This window comes from Cucurbita moschata, unplaced genomic scaffold (genome assembly GCF_002738365.1).
Source record: "Cucurbita moschata cultivar Rifu unplaced genomic scaffold, Cmos_1.0 Cmo_Scf00026, whole genome shotgun sequence".
In the NCBI taxonomy this organism is placed as follows: domain Eukaryota; kingdom Viridiplantae; phylum Streptophyta; class Magnoliopsida; order Cucurbitales; family Cucurbitaceae; genus Cucurbita; species Cucurbita moschata.
In genome coordinates this window covers 1,628,967-1,653,080 of record NW_019268542.1, presented here as the reverse complement: position 1 = coordinate 1,653,080, position 24,114 = coordinate 1,628,967, and the positions used below count along the sequence as shown (strand labels likewise).

Below are 24,114 nucleotides of genomic sequence, written 5' to 3'. Positions count from 1 at the left end.
TAAGCCAATGTACACAGAGTTATCCATTGAGGAGGACAACTTATTTACCATTCGAATATTTTGAAATTGGAATGGGAAATAAGTTTCAAGAGACTACAAATATTTTGAAATTCGAATCACTATAAGATAATCATATGACTGATTTAGTCCAAAAGTTTAAGACTAAACTTAGAAATATGGAAAGTTGATTGATTTAGCTAATACTCACGTTTAAGGATTCCTCGACTCTGATTTTGAATCTCGTTGCTCTAATTGAAGTTGAGACTCTTGGCAAACTATAAATTACTCTATCACGTAGATATGAATTTTATTAGAAGAATTTTCCAAATTTTATTTTTTGGAGGGCATGTTCACGCGGTTTAATTATTTTGTATGCTCATAATTTATGGTTAGAGTTTCAAGATTAGATATCAATTAACTAAGTGCACCTAGAACCCCAACTAACTTTGAGGGGTGAATTACACAATTTGAGTAGGAGGGATGAGGTTCAATTAAACTAATAGGGTTAGATTACCCAATGATGAATTAGCTATCTCTACGGCTTAGATAGAACACATAACCATAGTACTCTTCCACGAACCCCCGGAGAAGAACCCCTAAGGAGTGACTTACTCTGTAATAATAGTGAAGAAGGCTTAGACTTATAGCCTTGATTGCTATATCTCTGTAATAATAGTGAAGAAGGCTTAGACACACTACTTCCCACTTGGATGTTCACATCTATGGACGTGAATTGGCTTACTTTATTGTCCAACTAAAACACACAGTACTTTATGGTCAACCTAAAATACACCGTTTTTTATGGTCAACCTAAAACACACAATACTTCCCTCCTACATGTGCACATTAGTGTAGTGATATCATAGTACCCTTCGACAGTACTGAAATATGTTTATGTTCAATTTATCATAATTTTACTTATATCTGCCATCTTAATAAATTTCTACTTAAATATTCGCTAGCAAGTTTTACATGTGAATCTAGCAAGATTTACCTCTCTAATAGTCTCAATATAATAGAGAGCAATCTTCTTCCTTCTTATCTACTAAAATACTATGTAGACCCTCTAACAGATCCCCTAATGGCACTACATAACATATATATCTAGGATAAAAAGACAAGAGTCAACTCCAGTACATCTTCTAGTACCTATACTACAACACAAAATTTGTCAAATTTATCAACTTCACCATCACCAAACAGCTCTTTTCTTGAAGAATCTTCGGTTGAGACACCACCAAGGAAGTATAAATCTTTAGTTGTCATATATGCATCATGTCAATGTGCTCTTACTCTTTTAAAATTTACAAGTGATGAGGAAGCAATTGAAAATAGAATTCATACTGCAAAACACTAGCCTCTTGTTCTAGACTATTATTGAAAAATTTGATGATTTTGAAACATATGATAAGTAAAGATACAAAAGAAAAAACAATCACCGTCGAACCATTTTTGGGATATTGTTCATCATGTTACAAAACTTCAATATGATTTTAAGTACTTCGAGAGACCTTTTGAAGCGTATCAAATACTCTTTGACTTTGTTTAAGAGAATAAATTATTTTCAAAAAACAAAAGTTAAAATAATCTTAACATGTTACAATTTAGAAAATTTGTGTATAAGACAAAAATAATGATTCTATAAACCCTCATCAAAACTAATATATTTCTAGGAAAACAAATTTAGTATTAATACTTATTTCCAATATTTATTTAATTAATTTAAATTTAGTTTAGCAAAATTAAATTATGATGAAGAAAATTAGCTGGTTTGTCGGAGAGATTATGGGGAAGACTTAGGATCTTCTCTACATAAGTGTGCATGGGTTCAAACCCCATAGCCAGCATTAGAACAAAACAAGTTGTAAAGACGTGTGTTGGTATGTGGAGACTGATAAAAAGCAAAGGAAAAGTCAACGGCGCACAATTAGTGTAGTGGTATCATAGTACCCTTCCATGATACTAACTTTGGTTCGGATTCCTTAGATGTGCATTTTTCAAACCTACTTGTAGGTCAATCGCCTTAAGTGCACTAAGAAGAGCCCAGATGGGTGACTATGGGTGACTTTACCCTCTACTATAATAGTAGTGAAGAGGCTTGGACTTTTATCGGCATAGAATTTGCTAACTTTATCGTTGAACTAAAACTTGGATGTGTACATCTAGTGTAGTGGTATTATATTACCGAGGTTTGATTCCTCAAATGTGCATTTTTAAAGCCTAGTCTTGTGGGCCTGATAGGGTTAGATTATCCATGCCAAACTTACTTTATGGCCCCTGCTTGGTACCCCCACGATATTGACTAGTGGTTTGATTTCCCACGTGTGCATTTTTAAAGCCTACTTATAGGTCAATCGAGTTATGGGCATAGGGCTAGATCAACCAAACCAACGAAAATGGCTAACGTGTGCATATTTTGTTGTTATGAATGTATAAAAAAGGAAATCATATTTAATTTTAGATATACTTTAAGATTGTTTTAGATATACTTTAAGATTATCTTTTCAACCGAGCTCAATCTAAACTTCTACTCACAAATTTAAGTAACCTTAATTGCATCAAACTATTAATGTATAATTTATTACTGCTTTAAGATTACCTATTCAACCAAGCTCAATCTAAACTTCTACTCACAAATTTAAGTAACTTTAGTTGTATCAAACTATTAATGTGTAATTTATTACTAAAACTAAAAAATATACCTACAAAATGTTTGTTCTACTAGTAATACATCAATATTAATTGGGTTCGACTAAAACAATGCAACCTTTATCCAAACCAATGAATTTGATACAAAGCTATCTCCTAATGGAGGAATGCGCAATTATTCTTTGTTGTAAGATTCGGCTATATCAATTTGAACAGCGTTCAGCCACAGCTATAAATATTGAATACCACTTATTCATGAACAAAGTAAGTTTGATGAAACTATGTATCAAAGGTGTTCCCAAATGAGGTGTGGAGAAGTGTTTCCTTCAAATATAGTTCCAATTAAGAATGTCAATGAAGAAGAATTGCAAAAGGTTGGAAGGTTTGCTGTGGAAGTGTATAACAAGAATGGTGAACGTCTCATTTACTTGCGTGTGGTGAATGGTCTGTCTTATACGATTAATGGAGGTAGAATAAGAATTTTTATTATTGTGATAGAAGCTATAAATGAAGATGGTATTCCTTGGTCATATATTGCAAAGGTGGAGTACTATGTGTTTAATCCTATAATGTCCCAACTATCATTATTTAGAGATGTCCTCAAGGAGTTCAATAAGCATTAGACTGCTCTCCCTGCTTACACTAAGCCCTCTCTCTCTCTTTATGGAGGTGTTAGTGTCTCTTAACTATTAAAATAGCATAGATCACAATAAAATAATCACATAATTTTATATATACACTTACCTTTTCATTTGGTCAAACTCAATTATGCATATTAAGGTGTAAGTGTCATACACTTACCTTACCTCAAAATAATCACATAGTTCTCTATGTATGGAGGGTGCATATTAAGGTGTAAGTGTCATACACTTACCTTACCTCAAAATAATCACATAGTTCTCTATGTATGGAGGGTGCATATTAAGATGTAAGTGTCATACACTTACCTTACCTCAAAATAATCACATAGTTCTCTATGTATGGAGGTGTTAGTGTCATACACTTACCTTGTAGCTAAGTGAATAGATCTACAACCGCGACCAACCTGCAAGCCAAGATCCACTACACAAAATAACCGAAATCTGCAACCTGCAAGCCAGCCCAAATCTGCAACCTGTAACCAACACGCCTGTAGCAAGCAACCCGTAATCAGCGCCTCATTGTGCCACATGTGGTGCTTGTAGCAAGAAACTCCCGTTTACGCGACTCAGTTAGCTCGCTTGGCTTTTACTTGGCTCTGCAACTAAGAAATCAGTCCCTCAGCTCGATAGAGGAAATTTTGCTCAATTTTCATCGTTCCGACCATTTTCAAGATAAAATTGATCTTGTTTAAGAAAATTAAGGTATGAGGTTCAATTTCACGATTCAAGTTAAATTGAGTTAAGGAATTTTAGTTACTAACGAAACAAGATAACATTATAATAGAAAATGACAACCGACAATACTTGGAGAAATTTCAAGGGACGAAAAGCAAACGTACTTGAATATTAGGGAAATGTCTGTTAAGGCCAACCAAGTAGGTGACACTTCTATTGATTTGGTTATAAATTGTATGTTTTATGATGACATGAGGTCGTGGCTTCGCGTGTGTCGTATACTCATATATTTGGATGATAATGAAATGATGTGTACGATATGATATGTGAATGTTATGTTATACGTGATCAAATGATATGTTTACAATATGATGTGTTAAGATATTATATGCTTGACGACATGCTCGTGATGTGATTCTTGAATGTTATGATATATGATGTGATATAATATGTACATAATATGATATGATATGTTAGAAGACATGATAGTTTATGATATGTTTGAAGACATGATAATGCATAACTTCGATAAATGCATGAGAAATTATGATAAAATGATATAATATAAAGAAAAATGTTAGAGGAGTTGTTATACATGTAATGAAAGCCACAGATATAATATAAAGCCATGGATACCCCTTCTTCTTTTATGATGGTACAGACGCGTACACTACGAGGCAAGGAAACAATCATTATATTTATTATAATGCTACAATGGTTGCTATTCCTAATGGGTGTCCGACATTAACAACTCCTAAGGATTGCTCACCCGACAAGAAAGAGGCCCAAGAGGCGTGCGAACCGACTGGTGGGTCCATACTCACATGTGTTGACCGTGTGTAGAACAGTAAATAAAGAGGCGTGCGAACCGACTGGTGGGTCCATACTCACATGTGTTGACCGTGTGTAGAACAGTAAATACACACCCGTGCGAACCGACTGGTGGGTCCATACTCACATGTGTTGACCGTGTGTAGAACAGTAAATACACACCCAGTTAAATTGCTTAGGATAGCCGTGATAAATTTAATGAAGATAAGTTTGCAGAAGGAAGAAAACTTAGTAATTTATTAGGTGAAGAATGACTATATTTATCGCCAGTACAATGTTTAACCAAAGATAAAAATAAAATTCTGACGAAAACTAGAATATCATACCAAAACAAAGAATCTGACATAAGATCATATCTATGATCTGCATATCAGTAATCTAATATTAAGAAACTAAAACATAAAAATAGCAACTAAATCTTTTTCAACATTCCTTCCTAGACTGATGATGCACTCTTTAGATCAAACTTCAGGATCTTGATAGACACCAAGCAACATGTGTAGCATCTCAAACACAACTCGAGCCAAAGGTTTTGTCATGATATCAAACTCTTGCTCTTTAGTATGACAATGTTGTAACATCACAGTTCCACCTTTACTAAATCACGGAGGAAATGGAAATGATCATCAATGTGTTTGCTTCGATCGTGGAAGACTAAATTTCCAGTCAGCTTAATAGTGGAACTATTATCACAGTACACCATCGTAGCTCCAATTGGGATATGATAGAGCTTTTCCAGCATCCTTCTTAACCATATGGTTTGGCAAGCACAAGCTGCAGCAACAATGATTTCAACTTCAGTAGTGAAGAGTGTGACTACGAGTTGCTTCTATGAGGACCATGAAACAGCTCTTGAACTTAGCATAAATGAATAACCTGACACACACTCATCTCGGATCTTTTCTCTATTGACATGCTCTAGTCGAGCATCTGATACAACTTAAAAGCAAAATTCACTACTAGTGATTCATCTCCATCGCACCCGAGTGACTCGCACATCATCTCTGTTAGTTCCATTTTCACCATGTTGAATTTGAACCCAACATCGTGTTCTTTTGCCAGCTGACTCTGTGACTCGCTAACCTTTTTTAACCTCTCATCTCCACCATTGTCTGCCACAACCGCCGTCAATTTCATGACAACCTTCTCTTCCTAATGACCTAAGAGAAGGGGGATTAGATTCATATGCTGACCTCCCTTCCTGATATTAAAATCCACACCGTGTAGTTTTCGATCATCTTCCTTTATAGCCTCAAGAATTGCGAGACTCGTAGCCATGAAAGCAAGCTTAAAGCAACTAGAAACATCGTAAAGCGACTGAGTCGCTGCCGAATGTTCATTGCCGAAAATCTACACCATAGGTGGCAAAAATTCCGTTAGATTTATCCACAATTTTAGAGCGAAAACCATGTACTATGCTAATCTCTACATAGAACTACCTCTCGCATTCGAAATCTTAACAACCGGCGCAAGAATCTCACCACAACCTCCAATTTCCCCTTAGAAATGGTCGTCGCAACCTCGATTACAGACTATTTTCAAGAATTGGAAGACGGAGAAGCCACATAGGATGACATAACGAAGAACAAGAAGATGAAGCAGAGGCTTTTGATTCGGCGGCGCCGTCAAACTAATTAGCTTATACATTGTCTCACACCAAGCACTAGTCGAACTCGTAATCACAGACGCAGCATCACTTCCATTATCGTCGTCGTTATCTTCAAGAAGCTATTTCTCCAACTCCTGAGGGAGATGATTCATCATCTTCTTCTTCGAGTCCAGATTCTACAAATCCGAAGGTCCACCGCCAGTAAAACCTAACTACATCTCTGCTAATCCTGTCTGATGTACTTTTTTTATCCTCCAAATCTCCCTTGATCACATAAGCAGAAGGTTGTGCCACATAAACCTCCTCATCCGAGTGGTTTTCTCTTTCTGCCACTTCGTTTTGCTGTGGTCTGCAGGTTTTAGTGAATTGTCGATGTATTCCATGATTTGAGCACAACTCAATAAACTCAGTAGATGTGAACTCTCGACCTCTATCAATTCTCAAACCTAAAATATTTGTCCCAGTTTCTTTGTCCACATTTCTTTTGAAAAGTTGGAACATTCTGAAGGCTTCTATTTTAAACAAACAATCTGTTGAGTCCTCTTTTTGTTCTATCATCTCTTCAACATATGACAACATATGACAGGAGAAGCAATGGTCATAAAAATTAAAACACTCAACATGAGTTTTGTTAAAAACCCGGTCTCCCATGTCCTCGTCCTCTACCTCAAATTGTGCCACCTCCATGATTTGTTCTCCCTGTATTGCTGTCAACAGTGATCTTCAATGTCTGCTCTTCCACATTATGTCTTTGCAATTCATTAATTTGTCATGATGTCTAAATCGTTGGATTCTCTATTGCAGCAAGCCATGTAATCAAACTTTGAAGTCATGGAGCGCAGGATTTTCTCAATAATGCTAACATCAGTCATCTTTTCACCATGAAAACGCATTTTGTTGGCAATGGTGAGAGTATGAGAAAAGAAATCAAAAACAGTCTCACCTTCCTTCATATGAAGGGCCTCAAAGTCCTTGCGCAGAGCCTGTAGTTGTGCTCATTTCACCATTGTATTTCCTTGGAATTTTTCTTCATTGAATCCTAAATTCCTTTCAAAGTTTCTTTATCCAAAATAGTCTCAAGAATTTAGCGATTGATGGCATGGAAAAGGTAGTTCTTAGCTCTAAAGTCTTTAAATTTCTGATCTACTACCTTCATCTATTCATATGAGTATTCAGCATCATCTGCTACAGTAGAAATCCTAGACTCAACTACTTGCCAATATTCTATGGAGCGAAGAAAGTTCTGAATTAACGTACTCCAATGATCGTAGTGACCAACAAATTTTGGTATTGCTGGTCGAACAAAGATGCCTTCAGTAGTCATCTATAGCTGCGGCTGAAAGAGTCAAGGCTCTGATACCAAATGATAAATTTAATGAAGATAAGAAAGAGACAAGACTCTGATACCAAATGATAAATTTAATGAAGATAAGTTTGCAGAAGGAAGGAAATTCGGTACTTTATCATGTGAAGAATGACTATATTTATAGTTAGTACAATGCTTAACCGAAGATAAAAATAAAATCCTAACAAAGAGCAGAATGTCATGCCAAAACAAAGAATTTAGGTTAAGATCATATCTATGATCTGATATGGACATAAGATCATATCAGTGATGTAATATTTAGTAACTAAAATACCTACAAGTACCGTGGGAGGGTACTATGATACCACTACACTAGATGTGCACATCGGAAGTACTGTCTTTTAGTTGGACCATAAAGTTAGCCAATTCTATGTCTTGGTTAATCTAGCCCATAAATCTAAGTCTCTTCACTACTGGCCCGATTAGGGATTCTTCTAGGTGCACTCTTTAGGGGTTCTCTTCTCCTAGGTGCACTTTCGACTAATTTCTTTTAATTGGACCATAAAGTTTGGCTTGGTCAATGTAGCACGCCTTAGTTGTGTTTAGTTTGACCATAAAGTTAACAATTCTATGTCTTGGATAATCTAGCCCATAAATCTAAGTCTCTTCACTATTGTCCCTTCTAGGTGCACTTATAGCCACTTATTTTTAATCACTTTAGTTGCTGGCCATGGGGTTCAAACCCATGCGCACTTGTGTGCAGAAGATCTTAAGTCTTCCCCCTTAGCCTCTCGGGCAAACCAACTAATTTTGTTTACCAAAATTAAATTTAGCTAAACTAAATTTAAATTAATTAAATAAATATTGAAAATAAGTATGAATACTAAATTTGCGTTTGAGAAATATATTTGAGAAATATATTAGAAAATGATAAGAGTTGGGGCATCATACGGTTAAATACATAGTAGTCTACCTTTGCATTATATGACCAAGGAATACAATCGTCATTTATAGCTTCTATCACAATAATAAAAATTCTTATTCTACCTCCATTGATCGTATAAGACAAACCATTCACCACAAGCAAGTCAATGAGACGTTCACCATTCTTGTTATACACTTTCATTGCAAACCTTCCGACTTTTTGCAATTCTTCTTCATTGACATTTTTAATTGGAACTAGATTTGAAGAAACAGTTCTTCACACCTCATTTAGGAACACCTTTGATTGATAATTTCAACAAACTTTGTTCATGAATAGTTGAAGTTCGATATTTATAGTTGTGGTTGAACGCTATTCATATTGATATAGCCGAATCTTACAACAAAGACTAATTTCACATTTAGTTAACAAATTAATCAAATGTATTACTAGTAGAACAAACATTTTGTAGGTATATTTTTAGTTTTAGTAATAAATTACACATTAAGAGTTCGATACAAGGTTACTAAAATTTGTGAGTAGAAGTTTAGATTGAGCTCGATTGAACAGGTAATTTTAAAGTATATTTAAAACTAAATATGATTTCCTTTTTATACATTCACAACAACAAAATGTGCATTTCCCTACTATTATAGGAGGCTTAACTTAGCCACTTATTTCTAATCTCTTTATTTCATCTTAAGTCATTAGACGATTGACCTACAAGTAAGCTTGAAAAATGCACACCCGGGGAATCGAACCCCCGTCAGTACCATTGGAGGGTACCCACTACACACTAGATGCGATAGCGCACATCGGAAGTAATGTATGTTTTAGTTGGACCATAAAGTAAGTTTGGCATGGTTAATCTAGCCCTATCACTTCACTACTATTAGAAGATTGACCTACAAGATCGAACCCCAGTAGTCAGTACTCATAAAGTAGTCAGTGGGAAGTAAGCTTGAAAAATGAACATCTGTGGAATAGAACCTCGGTCAGTACCGTGGGAGGGCACTATGATACCACTACACTACATTGCACTTCCAGGTGGGAAGTACTGTGTGTTTTACTTAGACCATAAAGTTAGCCAATTCTATGGCTTGGTCAATCTAGCCCTATAAGGCCCATAAGTCTAAGCCTCTTCACTACTATTTTCTCTTGATTGCATCTAAGAAATTAGACAATTGATCTACAAGAAAGCTTAAGAAAATGCACATTCACAGAATCGAACCATGATTAGTACCGTGGGAGAGTCCATGATGTTGGGATTTATGTCATAAAGCCTCGATTAATACCATGGGAGGGTACTATGATACCACTACACTAGATGTGGGCCATTGACTTTTCCTTAGCTCTTTATCAATACTTTTTATAAATTAAAAACTAAAAATATACTAAAATAAAATAAATAAAAAATCAATAAATAGTTAGATGTTGTTTCAAAGCAATTATATATGGTGGAAATTGAAAAAATATTAGACGGTCTCCACATACCAAAACACCCCTCCTCTGTGCAGAAAATCTTAAGTCTTCCCTATAACTTCTCAAACAAACCAGCTAATTTTCTTCATCAAAATTAAATTTAACTAAACTAAAGTTAAATTAATTAAATAAATATTGAAAATGAGTATGAATACTAAATTTGCTTTCCTAGATGGTTCATAGAATGATCATTTTTGTTTTATATACAAATTTTCTAAATCGTAACATGTTAAGATTATTTTAACTTTTGTTTTTTTTAAAATAATTTATTCTCTTAAAGTAAGTCGGTTGTATCACTTAAACCAATAAAAAAGTTACATGTTTGAATGCTGTTTTTTTTTTACTTAAAAATATATATAGAAAATGACATATAGAAGAGAGAGAAAGGTTGCAAGAGAATCGCGCAAGTAATCAGGCGAAGAATAAATGATCCGTCATATATAGGTCGTCCAAAACCCGCATTATAAAAAGTTCTAGACTTTTTATAACATGGATTGTTACGATGTATGAAAAACATTGTAGAATGACTACGATAGCATTTTTAGTAAGCTATTGTATCTAATATTTTTTGGAGTGTTAATTAGAATTTTTATACTCGTGCTATTGTTTCTAAACTTACATGACTTTTAGCAGTGAGACAGTATCAAAGAATCAAGAATATGAGTATCAGATTTGAAATAGGTTTGAGTCATGTATTGGCTCTTGTAATTTTTTTACTATATTTTATTGTTTTAAAAAATATTGTATCAATAGATCTCTACATAGATATCAAAAAAAATTATTCACATCAATCTCATTTTAATGTCAATATGGTATCTTTAGACTCTTTCCATGATGATCGCATTTATTTTGAGTTTCTTTTTTAGAAAATAATTTACTAAAAATAGAAATAAGTTCTTGTGTTCCATATTGAAGAAATAAAATAATGTTGTCATTTTGTTGAACCGAAAAACTTGTTTAACCATACAATTTAAACGTGTTTTTGTTGGGTTAGATTTTGAGGGGATAAAAATAAAAAACTAAAAATAACTAATTGTGCATATATAAATACATCTCCCATATCTCCAATCAAGTCATTCCAAAATTTATTTTTGTATTAGTTTTTGTTATTGATAATCATCATGTCGAAGGGAACCATGATTATTTTAATTGTGGTTCTCTTTGTTAGCATTGACATGATTGAGATAACAAATGCAACACAATACATCGGTTACGACCCTTTGAAAGGCAACCTTAATCCTGGATGTAGCCCAAAACATCCAGAACTTTGTAAATTAACTCCTGCAAATCCATATGGAAGAGGTTGTAATACAATTGAACGTTGTAGAGGAGGTGATTCCAGCGATAATGATGAAAAAGTTGTTGTAGATGATAATGCATCGAATAGCCCAGCAATGGATCGTGACGGAGAACCTAGTTTAAACTGAATTGTGTAATAAACTAAATTATTGTTCTTTTATTCAAATTTTTATTCATTGAGAGATGTTATTTTAAAAAAAATTAATATTAAATTCATATATTCTTAAGAATATTAATATTAATTCCATATAATTTATAGTATATTTCAAGTCATGGCAGTAAGGTAAATTTCTTTACAAACTCATCAAATCATAGTGTAACTTAATTTTTTTTTTTTGTTATTAATACATACTATATAACTCTAAGTTTCTGTTATTAATTACAAATCTATTACAAAATCTTTATCTTGAAAGGTGAATAAAAGAAGAAATTTCAAATATTTTGAAATTCGAATGGTAAATAAGTTTTCCTCATAACTCTGTATACATTGGCTTATAATTCATGAAGATTGAATTTAGAGTTTCATGGATGTCAAATCAACAAGTTTGATGAAGAAACCAACTTGGATAGCCACTAGAACGCATAGGCAAACTCAAGTGCCTTGGCTTTGCCCCTCTCTTTTTTTCTTTGTGTATAATACACCGAAAGAGCCTGCCCCTACTGCTTAAAAGAGAATGAATGCTAGAGGTTGAAATCTTCTTCGATACCAGCCTCAAGCTAGAAGACTGTGAGCCGATCCAGCTGATGGAAAAGGATTGGGAAGAGAACATGGATGCATCTCTCTTTGATAATGTTTGTCTTTGAAGATGGTAAATTGAGCCAATAGGGTTGATTCGGTCTTCCACTCCAGAATTGGTACCTCGCGGAAGAGTCCAGACCCATGTATCTAGAGTCAGAACCAGAGTCCGAGTCTGAAACCGAGTCAGAGTCTGAGTACAACTCTTCCTTGTATATGTCTGAGTCTACTAGTGAATCTCCTTTTAAAGAGGTGATCAACCTCTTCTTCCTTTTATCCTTTGAACAAGGTCTCTCAGTAAGCAAGTATTGGGTGGGTTACAACCTCTTTCTTTTCTTTTCCAAACAAGCTACAGCTTTTGAATCGAAGCCAAGTCACTCTTTCTAAAGAGAGAATAAAATCAGATTATGAGAATGAAATCTTCGTCTTCCGGGATTCTCTTTTCTAAGTGTCGCGCTTACTCAATGCCAAACCAATGAAAAGAATCGTCCTAGTCCACCATAGCTGAATGCGTACTTTTCTAGTTAGCCCGCCGACAAAGAAGGAAAGAAAGCAAAATGACTTGCTTCAACTGAAGAAAGGAATGTCCCATGACTCAGGCATGAGTTTGCTGCGGATTCGGCGATAAGAACTGACTCGGCGACAACGAGGTTTTAAATCAGTCTTTGATCTTGTACTTTCATTTCAAGTAGTGCTTGAGAGAGGAAATGGCAAAGCCAAGAACCAAGCTGATTGAATGAATGAAAGCTAACAATTTCATTGCCTCACAGCCTGAATGCCTGCTTCCCGCTCCGAATCTGGATGACTGAATTTCCTGTGCCCTATTCACTCTCTTCCTTCTCATTCATTGATCTAAACCAACTCTTGCTTAAAAGGACAGTTAGTTGAATTAATAAGGTGCTTCAACTCAAAATAGAACATTCGTTTCGCAATGCTAAGGCCGATATCTTTCAACCAAGGATGAGTTCGATCCATTAGTTCTTCTGTATGACTTCTTTTTCTATTTAGTGGAAAGCCTGGTTTAAGTTGGGGTGTACCCATTTTTTTCATACTCGATAGGATAGAAGGGCCGATAAAGAAAGAAAGGTCAGTCGGCGAGCCCTACGGCTATTTATTCAAAAAAGAGATTGCCACTGCCTTCTTAAGAGTTAGTTATATTCCTCAAAAGCTTCTTCTCCAGATTCCACAAGAAAGGATTCGAATCATTAGGCTTTGCCCAACCCCCCCTTAAGGATCGGCGGAGTCAGGTAGATCAACAACTTGTACTCCTAGAAAAAAATATCCCATCACTAAACCTCAGAATATCCCATCCGAGGTCTTAGTCGAGACTTGGCTTTACGCCCTTTGGTCTTTCATTTTTCGTTTTAGTCAAATGTCTCCGGCTGCTGCAAGGCTATCTTTCTTTCATTCAAATTTTCAATGATTGACATTCCTCTGTATTCTGTTGTGCTCAGCGAAAGGATAAAGCCCAGTAGGATGGGAAGTCACATCTCTTTCGGAGTGGAATCGGGAATCCTACTCTAAATTAGAATCGAATCACGCGCTCTCAAAGAACGAAAGACTCCATGTATTGTATTCGTTCGTCAAGAAATGTGTACTAGCCCCTATTGGAACTCCAATCAGGGTAATTCGAAAGACTCCATGTATTGTATTCGTTCGTCAAGGAATGTGTACTAGCCCCTATTGGAACTCCAATCAGGGTAATTCGACTTCTACGTACAAGTGTACCAGCCAGTCCTTCTGTCTGGTAATTGATTACGTATTCAAGGCCGTCCTAGCTTTCCAATTTCTCTGTCCTAACAGCGTTCGAAGCCCTTGCTTTAGATTCTTTCTTTCCTATCTCTTGAGTGTGGTATGAGTCTAAGTGTATTAGAGGTGTATAAAGAATTTGCTTTCGTCTTTTGTGTAATCAGATTCTGTAACGACCCAGATCCACCGCTAGCAGATATTGTCCTCTTTGGGCTTTCCCTTTCGGGCTTCCCTTCAAGGTTTTAAAACGCGTCTGCTAGGGGAAGGTTTCCACACCCTTATAAAGGGTGGTTTGTTCTCCTTCCCAACCAATGTGGGACATCACAATCCACCCCCCTTCAGGGCCCAGCGTCCTCGCTGGCACTCTTTCCTTCCTTCAATCGATGTGGGACCGCCCCTAAATCCACCCCCCTTTGGGGTCCAGCGTCCTTACTGGCACACCGCCTTGTGTCTACCCCCCTTCGGGGAATAGCGAGAAGGCCGGCACATTGTCTGGTGACTGGCTCTAATACCAACTATAACGACCCTAAATTTCCACACACTCAGAGTCGCTACTAACGTCTCATGCTCATCTATAATGCGGAAATATAACTCTTACATGAACATAATTGATAACAAAAATTTCAAAAAAAACGTTTAAAACAACTTCTTCTCTGAAAAACACAGCCATGGTCTTACGTGTTTAAATATGAAATACTGAAATTTAGAGAAAACAAAAACAAATACAAAATAATTTAAAACAATGAAATGCAAAACAACCTATTCTAACTTAAGACTAGAAATTTGAATATGAGTTTACCCTATGCACGTGCCACAGTCTCTGCTCGCGATGCCGCCGTCCTCCGTACAAGTGCACCTTGCCTTTACCTGAAAAAATGAAGTGGCACACGGCCTGAGTATTTCAAAGAATACTCAGTAAGTGGCCCCACTATAGGGGGCCATGCAAATGCAAACACAGGCAATCATGATTTAGGGACCTATCTCTAATCATCTTAGGGGTGGCCTCCAGTCTCGGATAAATTGGATGTGTAGTACTTCCCTACACACGACTCACACGTGCGAGTGTGAATCCCCAGGGCGCTCGCACACCCCCTGGACCCTTTGGTCAAGCTAATCTGTAGCGACGTCCGGAGGTCAGCGGAACCCCATAGTGTCATGCGCCTCATGAACACCCTCATCTGTGTGCATTCGCACCTGTGCGTATTCACGCTCATCATATGGTGCGCGTCCGCACTCATCATCTCTAGGGGAAGTAGCCCCATGCTTATGAACATACAATATGCATGAGGTCCCTCTAAATCCATCATAATGTCTCTTCTGACACAACCCTCTTATCTCATCTCTTTGTTACTCTAGGTAACACATACTCGTGGATATTTATATTAATATCATTTTCACGCTCTTAGGGTTGTGTCTTATGTCGATCTAACGACATGATGCAATATGGCACTCATCATCATATAGCATGCTCAATATGGAAAACATCATCATATTAAGGTAAACGTCACGCAATCATCATACTCATCATATTGCCACAAAGTGCATCAAACATCTCAAATACGACATTCATCAATATATATATATATATATATACTGAGCACATCATCAGGTATCATAACCCACACATCATCATAACTCATACATCACACATCATCATAACTCATACATCATACATCATCCTAACTCATACAATTTTTTAGCCTATCCTATAGTAAGGCCACTTACCTGGTTAGCTTATACGGGTGTGACCAATTTATCTTCGAACCCTTTCTTGTGGAATCTGGAGAAGAAGCTTTTGAGGAATATAACTAACTCTTAAGAAGGCAGTGGCAATCTCTTTTTTGAATAAATAGCCGTAGGGCTCGCCGACTGACCTTTCTTTCTTTATCGGCCCTTCTATCCTATCGAGTATGAAAAAAATGGGTACACCCCAACTTAAACCAGGCTTTCCACTAAATAGAAAAAGAAGTCATACAGAAGAACTAATGGATCAAACTCATCCTTGGTTGAAAGATATCGGCCTTAGCATTGCGAAACGAATGTTCTATTTTGAGTTGAAGCACCTTATTAATTCAACTAACTGTCCTTTTAAGCAAGAGTTGGTTTAGATCAATGAATGAGAAGGAAGAGAGTGAATAGGGCACAGGAAATTCAGTCATCCAGATTCGGAGCGAGAAGCAGGCATTCAGGCTGTGAGGCAATGAAATTGTTAGCTTTCATTCATTCAATCAGCTTGGTTCTTGGCTTTGCCATTTCCTCTCTCAAGCACTACTTGAAATGAAAGTACAAGATCAAAGACTGATTTAAAACCTCGTTGTCGCCGAGTCAGTTCTTATCGCCGAATCCGCAGCAAGCTCATGCCTGAGTCATGGGACATTCCTTTCTTCAGTTGAAGCAAGTCATTTTGCTTTCTTTCCTTCTTTGTCGGCGGGCTAACTAGAAAAGTACGCATTCAGCTATGGTGGACTAGGACGACTCTTTTCATTGGTTTGGCATTGAGTAAGCGCGACACTTAGAAAAGAGAATCCCGGAAGACGAAGATTTCATTCTCATAATCTGATTTTATTCTCTCTTTAGAAAGAGTGACTTGGCTTCGATTCAAAAGCTGTAGCTTGTTTGGAAAAGAAAAGAAAGAGGTTGTAACCCACCCAATACTTGCTTACTGAGAGACCTTGTTCAAAGGATAAAAGGAAGAAGAGGTTGATCACCTCTTTAAAAGGAGATTCACTAGTAGACTCAGACATGTACAAGGAAGAGTTGTACTCAGACTCTGACTCGGTTTCAGACTCGGACTCTGGTTCTGACTCTAGATACATGGGTCTGGACTCTTCCGCGAGGTACCAATTCTGGAGTGGAAGACCGAATCAACCCTATTGGCTCAATTTACCATCTTCAAAGACAAACATTATCAAAGAGAGATGCATCCATGTTCTCTTCCCAATCCTTTTCCATCAGCTGGATCGGCTCACAGTCTTCTAGCTTGAGGCTGGTATCGAAGAAGATTTCAACCTCTAGCATTCATTCTCTTTTAAGTAGTAGGGGCAGGCTCTTTCGGTGTATTATACACAAAGAAAAAAAGAGAGGGGCAAAGTCAAGGCACTTGAGTTTGCCTATGCGTTCTAGTGGCTATCCAAGTTGGTTTCTTCATCAAACTTGTTGATTTGACATCCATGAAACTCTAAATTCAATCTTCATGAATTATAAGCCAATGTATACAGAGTTATGAGGAAAACTTATTTACCATTCGAATTTCAAAATATTTGAAGTTTTCTTCTTTTATTCACCTTTCAAGATAAAGATTTTGTAATAGATTTGTAATTAATAACAGAAACTTAGAGTTATATAGTATGTATTAATAACAAAAAAAAAAAAAAATTAAGTTACACTATGATTTGATGAGTTTGTAAAGAAATTTACCTTACTGTCATGACTTGAAATATACTATAAATTATATGGAATTAATATTAATATTCTTAAGAATATATGAATTTAATATTAATTTTTTTTAAAATAACATCTCTCAATGAATAAAAATTTGAATAAAAGAACAATAATTTAGTTTATTACACAATTCAGTTTAAACTAGGTTCTCCGTCACGATCCATTGCTGGGCTATTCGATGCATTATCGTCTACAACAACTTTTTCATCATTATCGCTGGAATCACCTCCTCTACAACGTTCAATTGTATTACAACCTCTTCCATATGGATTTGCAGGAGTTAATTTACAAAGTTCTGGATGTTTTGGGCTACATCCAGGATTAAGGTTGCCTTTCAAAGGGTCGTAACCGATGTATTGTGTTGCATTTGTTATCTCAATCATGTCAATGCTAACAAAGAGAACCACAATTAAAATAATCATGGTTCCCTTCGACATGATGATTATCAATAACAAAAACTAATACAAAAATAAATTTTGGAATAACAAAAACTAATACAAAAATAAATTTTGGAATGACTTGATTGGAGATATGGGAGATGTATTTATATATGCACAATTAGTTATTTTTAGTTTTTTATTTTTATCCCCTCAAAATCTAACCCAACAAAAACACGTTTAAATTGTATGGTTAAACAAGTTTTTCGGTTCAACAAAATGACAACATTATTTTATTTCTTCAATATGGAACACAAGAACTTATTTCTATTTTTAGTAAATTATTTTCTAAAAAAGAAACTCAAAATAAATGCGATCATCATGGAAAGAGTCTAAAGATACCATATTGACATTAAAATGAGATTGATGTGAATAATTTTTTTTGATATCTATGTAGAGATCTATTGATACAATATTTTTTAAAACAATAAAATATAGTAAAAAAATTACAAGAGCCAATACATGACTCAAACCTATTTCAAATCTGATACTCATATTCTTGATTCTTTGATACTGTCTCACTGCTAAAAGTCATGTAAGTTTAGAAACAATAGCACGAGTATAAAAATTCTAATTAACACTCCAAAAAATATTAGATACAATAGCTTACTAAAAACGCTATCGCAGTCATTCTACAATGTTTTTCATACATCGTAACAATCCATGTTATAAAAAGTCTACTTTTTATAATGCGGGTTTTGGACGACCTATATATGACGGATCATTTATTCTTCGCCTGATTACTTGCGCGATTCTCTTGCGACATTTCTCTCTCTTCTATATGTCTTTTTCTATATATATTTTTAAGTCGAAAAAAACAGCATTCAAACATGCAACTTTTTTATTGGTTTAAGTGATACAACCGACTTACTTTAAGAGAATAAATTATTTTAAAAAAAACAAAAGTTAAAATAATCTTAACATGTTACGATTTAGAAAATTTGTATATAAAACAAAAATGATCATTCTATGAACCATCTAGGAAAGCAAATTTAGTATTCATACTCATTTTCAATATTTATTTAATTAATTTAAATTTAGTTTAGTTAAATTTAATTTTGATGAAGAAAATTAGCTGGTTTGTTTGAGAAGTTAAAGGGAAGACTTAAGATTTTCTGCACAGAGGAGGGGCGTTTTGGTATGTGGAGACCGTATAATATTTTTTCAATTTCCACCATATATAATTGCTTTGAAACAACATCTAACTATTTATTGATTTTTTATTATTTTATTTTAGTATATTTTTAGTTTTTAATTTATAAAAAGTATTGAAAAAGAGCTTAGGAAAAGTCAATGGCCCACACTAGTGGTATCTTAGTGCCCTTCCGTGGTATTAATCGAGGCTTTAGGGCATAAATCCCAACATCATAGACTCTCCCACATTTCTAATCATGGTTCAATTCTGTGAATGTGCATTTTCTTAAGCTTTCTTGTAGATCAATTATCTAATTTCTTAGATGCAATAAAGAGATAATAGTAGTGAAGAGGCTTAGACTTATGAGCCTTACAGGGCTAGATTGACCAAGCCATAGAATTGGCTAACTTTATGGTCTAACTAAAACACACAGTACTTCCCACTTGGAAGTGCAATGTAGTGTAATGGTATCATAATACCCTCCCACGGTACTGACCGAGGTTCTATTCCACAAATGTTCATTTTTAAGCATGATTTCTCGTAGATTATAGTCTAACTAAAACACACCGTAGCCATAGAATCGGCTAACTTTATAGGTACTGACTGGGGCTAGATTAACCATGCCAAACTTACTTTATGGTCCAACTAAAACATACATTACTTCCGATGTGCGCATCTAGTGTGTAGTGGGTACCCTCGAACGGTACTGACCGGGGTTCAATTCCCCGGGTGTCCATTTTTCAAGCTTACTTGTAGGTCAATCATCTAATGAATTAGATGAAATAAAGAGATTAGAAATACCCTCCAACGGTATTGACCGGGGTTCGATTCCCCGGGTGTCCATTTTTCAAGATTACTTGTAGGTCAATCATCTAATGACTTAGATGAAATAAAGAGATTAGAAATAAGTGGGTAACTTAAGCCTCCTATAATAGTAGTGAAAAGGCTTAGGACTAGATCAACCAAGCCAAAGAATTGGCTAACTTTATGGTCCAACCAAAACACACCAAACTTCCCACCTAGACGTGCACATTTTGTTGTTGTGAATGTATAAAAAGGAAATCATATTTAGTTACCTAGACGTGACATTTTGTTGTTGTGAATGTATAAAAAGGAAAGCATATTTAGTTTCAAATATACTTTAAGATTACCTGTTCAACCGAGCTCAATCTAAACTTATACTCACAAATTTAAGTAACCTTGTATCGAACTATTAATGTGTAATTTATTACTAAAACTAAAAAAGTATATCAACAAAATGTTTGTTCTACTAGTAATACATTTGATTAATTCTTTGACTAAAACAATGCCACCATTATCCAAACCAAAGAATTTGATTCAAAGCTATCTCCTAGCAAAGGAATATGAAATTAGTCTTTGCTATATCAATATGAACAGCGTTCAACCACAACTATAAATATCGAACTTCAGCTATTCATGAACAAAGTTTGTTGAAATTATCTATCAAAGGTGTTCCTAAATGAGGTGTGAAGAAGTGTTTCCTTCAAATCTAGTTCAAATTAAGAATGTCAATGAAGAAGAATTGCAAAAAGTCGGAAGGTTTGCAATGGAAGTGTATAACAAGAATGGTGAACGTCTCATTGACTTGCGTGTGGTGAATGGTTTGTCTTATACTATCAATGGAGGTAGAATAAGAATTTTTATTAATGCGATAGAAGCTATAAATGACGATTGTATTCCTTGGTCATTTAATGCAAAGGTAGAGTACTATGTGTTTAACCCTATGATGCCCCAACTCTTATCATTTTCTAATATATTTCTCAAACGCAAATTTAGTTTTCATATTTATTTTAAATATTTATTTAATTAATTTAAATTTAGTTTAGCTAAATTTAATTTTGGCAAACAAAATTAGCTGGTTTGCCCGAGAGGTTAAGGGGGAAGACTTAAGATCTTCTGCACACAAGTGCGCATGGGTTCGAACCCCATAGCCAGCATTATAGAGATATATAAGTGATTGACATCATCTACTAATATTTTTATGTTGTCTAAGTGCACGGACAATAGTGAAGAGACTTAGATTTATGGGCTAGATTATCGACATAGAATTGCCAACTTTATGGTCAAACTAAACACAACTAGTGTAGTGCTATCATACCCTCCCATGGTGTTGATCGGGGTTCATTCCCTAGATGCATTTTTCAAACTTACTTGTTCGTCAATATAAATCCCTAGTGGGTGTAGCTAGAAGAAATCCCTAGTGGGTGTCTTACCTCCTCATAGTAGTAAAGAGGCGTGCTACATTGACCAAACCATAGAATTGGCTAAAACTTTATGGTCCAATTAAAAGACACAGTACTTCTGATAAGATAATGATTCAATTCAAGGGGAATAAGATTCGGATTACCTTGTTGATCGAATATCTCAAGCCAAGAACACTTTGTTTGAGATTCGAATCACTACAGAAGCAAAGATCGATCATGTCTAGCTTCAAATGATTCTTGTTGATCAAATATCTCAACGCAAGAACACTTGTTTGAGATTCGAATCACTCCACAAGCAAGATTGATCATGTCGAGTTTGAATGATTCTACATGCAATCTAAACTACATAGAATTGCAAAGAAACTTAGCCATTGGCTAAAGAAAAGCACAAATGCTTCTTTTAATATATTTTCCAAGCCTGCCTTACAAATACAACATACATGGCTTTATATAGCCTCAAAATGAAACTATTAAAAGACATTCCAAAAGTTGTAACATTCATACTTAATGACCATAATTAGCCATCATGTAAATGTAACCTAAAGTAAATAAAATGTCTTAAAATACAATAAAGAAATACAATAACTCTAAATTGTAACCCACCCAAAATTTATAACCATCAAACTTCATTCCTCTTCAATGTGGCATGAATTTCAACATCTTTTGATAATTTTGACAACATTTTCTTCACATCTTCATTGAAGTATATTGTATGAATGATGTCTCTTGGTTCATATCAACTTCCCTCTAGGACGTGCACATTTAGTGTAGTGGTATCATAGTACCCTCCCACAGTACTGACCGGGGTTTGATTCCCCGAATGTGCATTTTTCAAGCTTACCTTGTAGGTCAATCTTCCTCAATAGGAATCATACTCTCCTGTAATGGTAGTGAAACTGTGGTCCAACTAAAAGACAAAAGGACTTCCCTCCAAGATGTGCATATTTAGTGTAGTGGTATCATAGTACCCTCGGGGTTTGATTTCTTTAGTGTAGTGGTATCATAGTACCCTCGGGGTTTGATTTCTTGAATGTGCATTTTTCAAGAAAAGTGCACCTACAGAACCCCTAACGGTGGGGTGTCTCCTAGTGAAGAGGCGGGCTAGATTGACCAAGATTGGTTAACTTTATGGTCCAACTCAAAGACAGAGTACTTCCCTCTAGGATGTGCACATCTAGTGTAGTGGTATCATAGTACCCTCCCACGGTACTAACTGGGGTTAAATTTCAAGAATCTGCTTTTTTCAAGCTTACTTGCAGGTCAATCTTCTAATACCTTTTATGAAATAAAGAGATTAGAAATTAGTCGAAAGTGTACCTTGGAGAAGAGAACCCCTAAAGAGTGCACCTAGAAGAATCCCTAATCGGACAGTAGTGAAGAGACTTAGATTTTTGGGCTAGATTAACCAAGACATAGAATTGCTAACTTTATGGTACAACTAAAACACACACTATTTCTCACTTAGATGACACAACTAGTGTAGTGCTATCATAGTACCCTCCCACGGTGTTGATCGGGGATAAGTGTCTTACTCTATGTGCACCTAGAAGAAACCCCTAATGAGTGTCTTACTCTTTGTAATAGTAGTAAAGAGGCGGGCTAGATTGAACAAGCCAAAGAATTGGCTAACTTTATGGTCCAACTAAAAGACATAGTACTTCCCTCCAGGATGTGCACATCTAGTGTAGTGGTATCATAGTACCCTCCCACAGTACTTGTAGGTCAATCTTCCCCGATGGGTATGTTACTCTCCTGTAATAGTAGTGAAGAGACCGCCATAGAATAACTTTATGGTTCAATTAAAAGACACAGCCATAGAATAACTTTATGGTCCAACTAAAAGACATAACTTTATGGTCCAACTAAAAGACACAACATATTCTATGGTCTAACTAAAAGACACGGCCATAGAATATTTTTATGGTCCAACTAAAAGACACAGCCATAGAATAACTTTATGGTCCAACTAAAAGACACAACATATTCTATGGTCCAACTAAAAGACACAGCCATAAAATAACTTTATGGTCCAACTAAAAGACACAACATATTCTATGGTCCAACTAAAAGACACAGTACTTCCCTCCAGGGGTATGTTACTCTCCTGTAATAGTAGTGAAGAGACAGCCCTAGAATAACTTTATGGTCCAACTAAAAGACACAGTACTTCCCTCCATGGGTATGTTACTCTCTTGTAATAGTAGTGAAGAGGCAGCCATAGAATAACTTTATGGTCCAACTAAAAGACGCAGTACTTCCCTCCAAGATGTGCACATTTAGTGTAGTGGTATCATAGTACCCTCCCACGGTATTGATCGGGGTTCGATTTCTCGATGTGCATTTTTCAAGCTTACTTGTAGGTCAATCTTCTAATGACTTTTATTAAATAAAGAGATTAGAAATTAGTGTGGTCCAACTTAAAGACACAGTACTTCCCTCCATGATGTGCACATCAAGTGTAGTGGTATCATAGTACCCTCCCACAGTACTGACCGGGGTTTGATTCCCAAAATGTGCATTTTATGAAATAAAGAGATTAGAAATTAGTGGAAAGTGCACCTATGAGAAGAGAACCCCTAATGGGGGTGTCTTACTCTCCTATAATAGTAGCAAAGAGGCGAGCTAGATTGACCAAGCCAGAATTGGCTAACTTTATGGTCCTACTCTACAAAACATAGAATTGGTTAACTTTATCGTCCAACTCTCTCCTTGAAGAGGCGGGCTAGATTGACAAAGACATAGAAGTGAACAGGTGAGCTAGATTGACCAAGCCATAGAATTGGTTAACTTTATGGTCCAACTCTCTCCTAGTGAAGAGGCGGGCTAGATTGACCAAGCCATAGTATTGGTTAACTTTATGGTCCAACTGTCTCCTAGTGAAGAGGCGGGCTAGATTGACCAAGCCATAAAATTAGTTAACTTTATGGTCCAACTCAAAGACAGAGTACTTCCCTCCAGGATGTGCACATCTAGTGTA

At 35.8% G+C, this 24,114-nt stretch overlaps 1 long non-coding RNA gene and 2 other non-coding genes across 3 annotated transcripts in view; 2 read left to right on the top strand and 1 right to left on the bottom strand.

Annotated features, from left to right (window-relative positions):
• Positions 1–6,214, bottom strand: part of LOC111461950 — a 7,103-nt gene extending 889 nt beyond the window's left edge. Inside the window, exons 1-2 of the long non-coding RNA XR_002713668.1 lie at positions 6,204–6,214; positions 1,130–1,142 (exon numbers count right to left, since the gene is read on the bottom strand). This is a non-coding gene — a long non-coding RNA (uncharacterized LOC111461950). The remainder of the gene's footprint in view (positions 1–1,129; positions 1,143–6,203) is intronic.
• A 14,573-nt stretch (positions 6,215–20,787) lies between these two features.
• TRNAL-UAA lies at positions 20,788–20,870 on the top strand. Its single transcript has one exon. It is a non-coding gene; the product is annotated as a tRNA-Leu (tRNA).
• Positions 20,871–21,893: 1,023 nt separating this feature from the next.
• TRNAG-CCC lies at positions 21,894–21,964 on the top strand. The gene has a single exon. It is a non-coding gene; the product is annotated as a tRNA-Gly (tRNA).
• Positions 21,965–24,114: the final 2,150 nt, after the last annotated feature.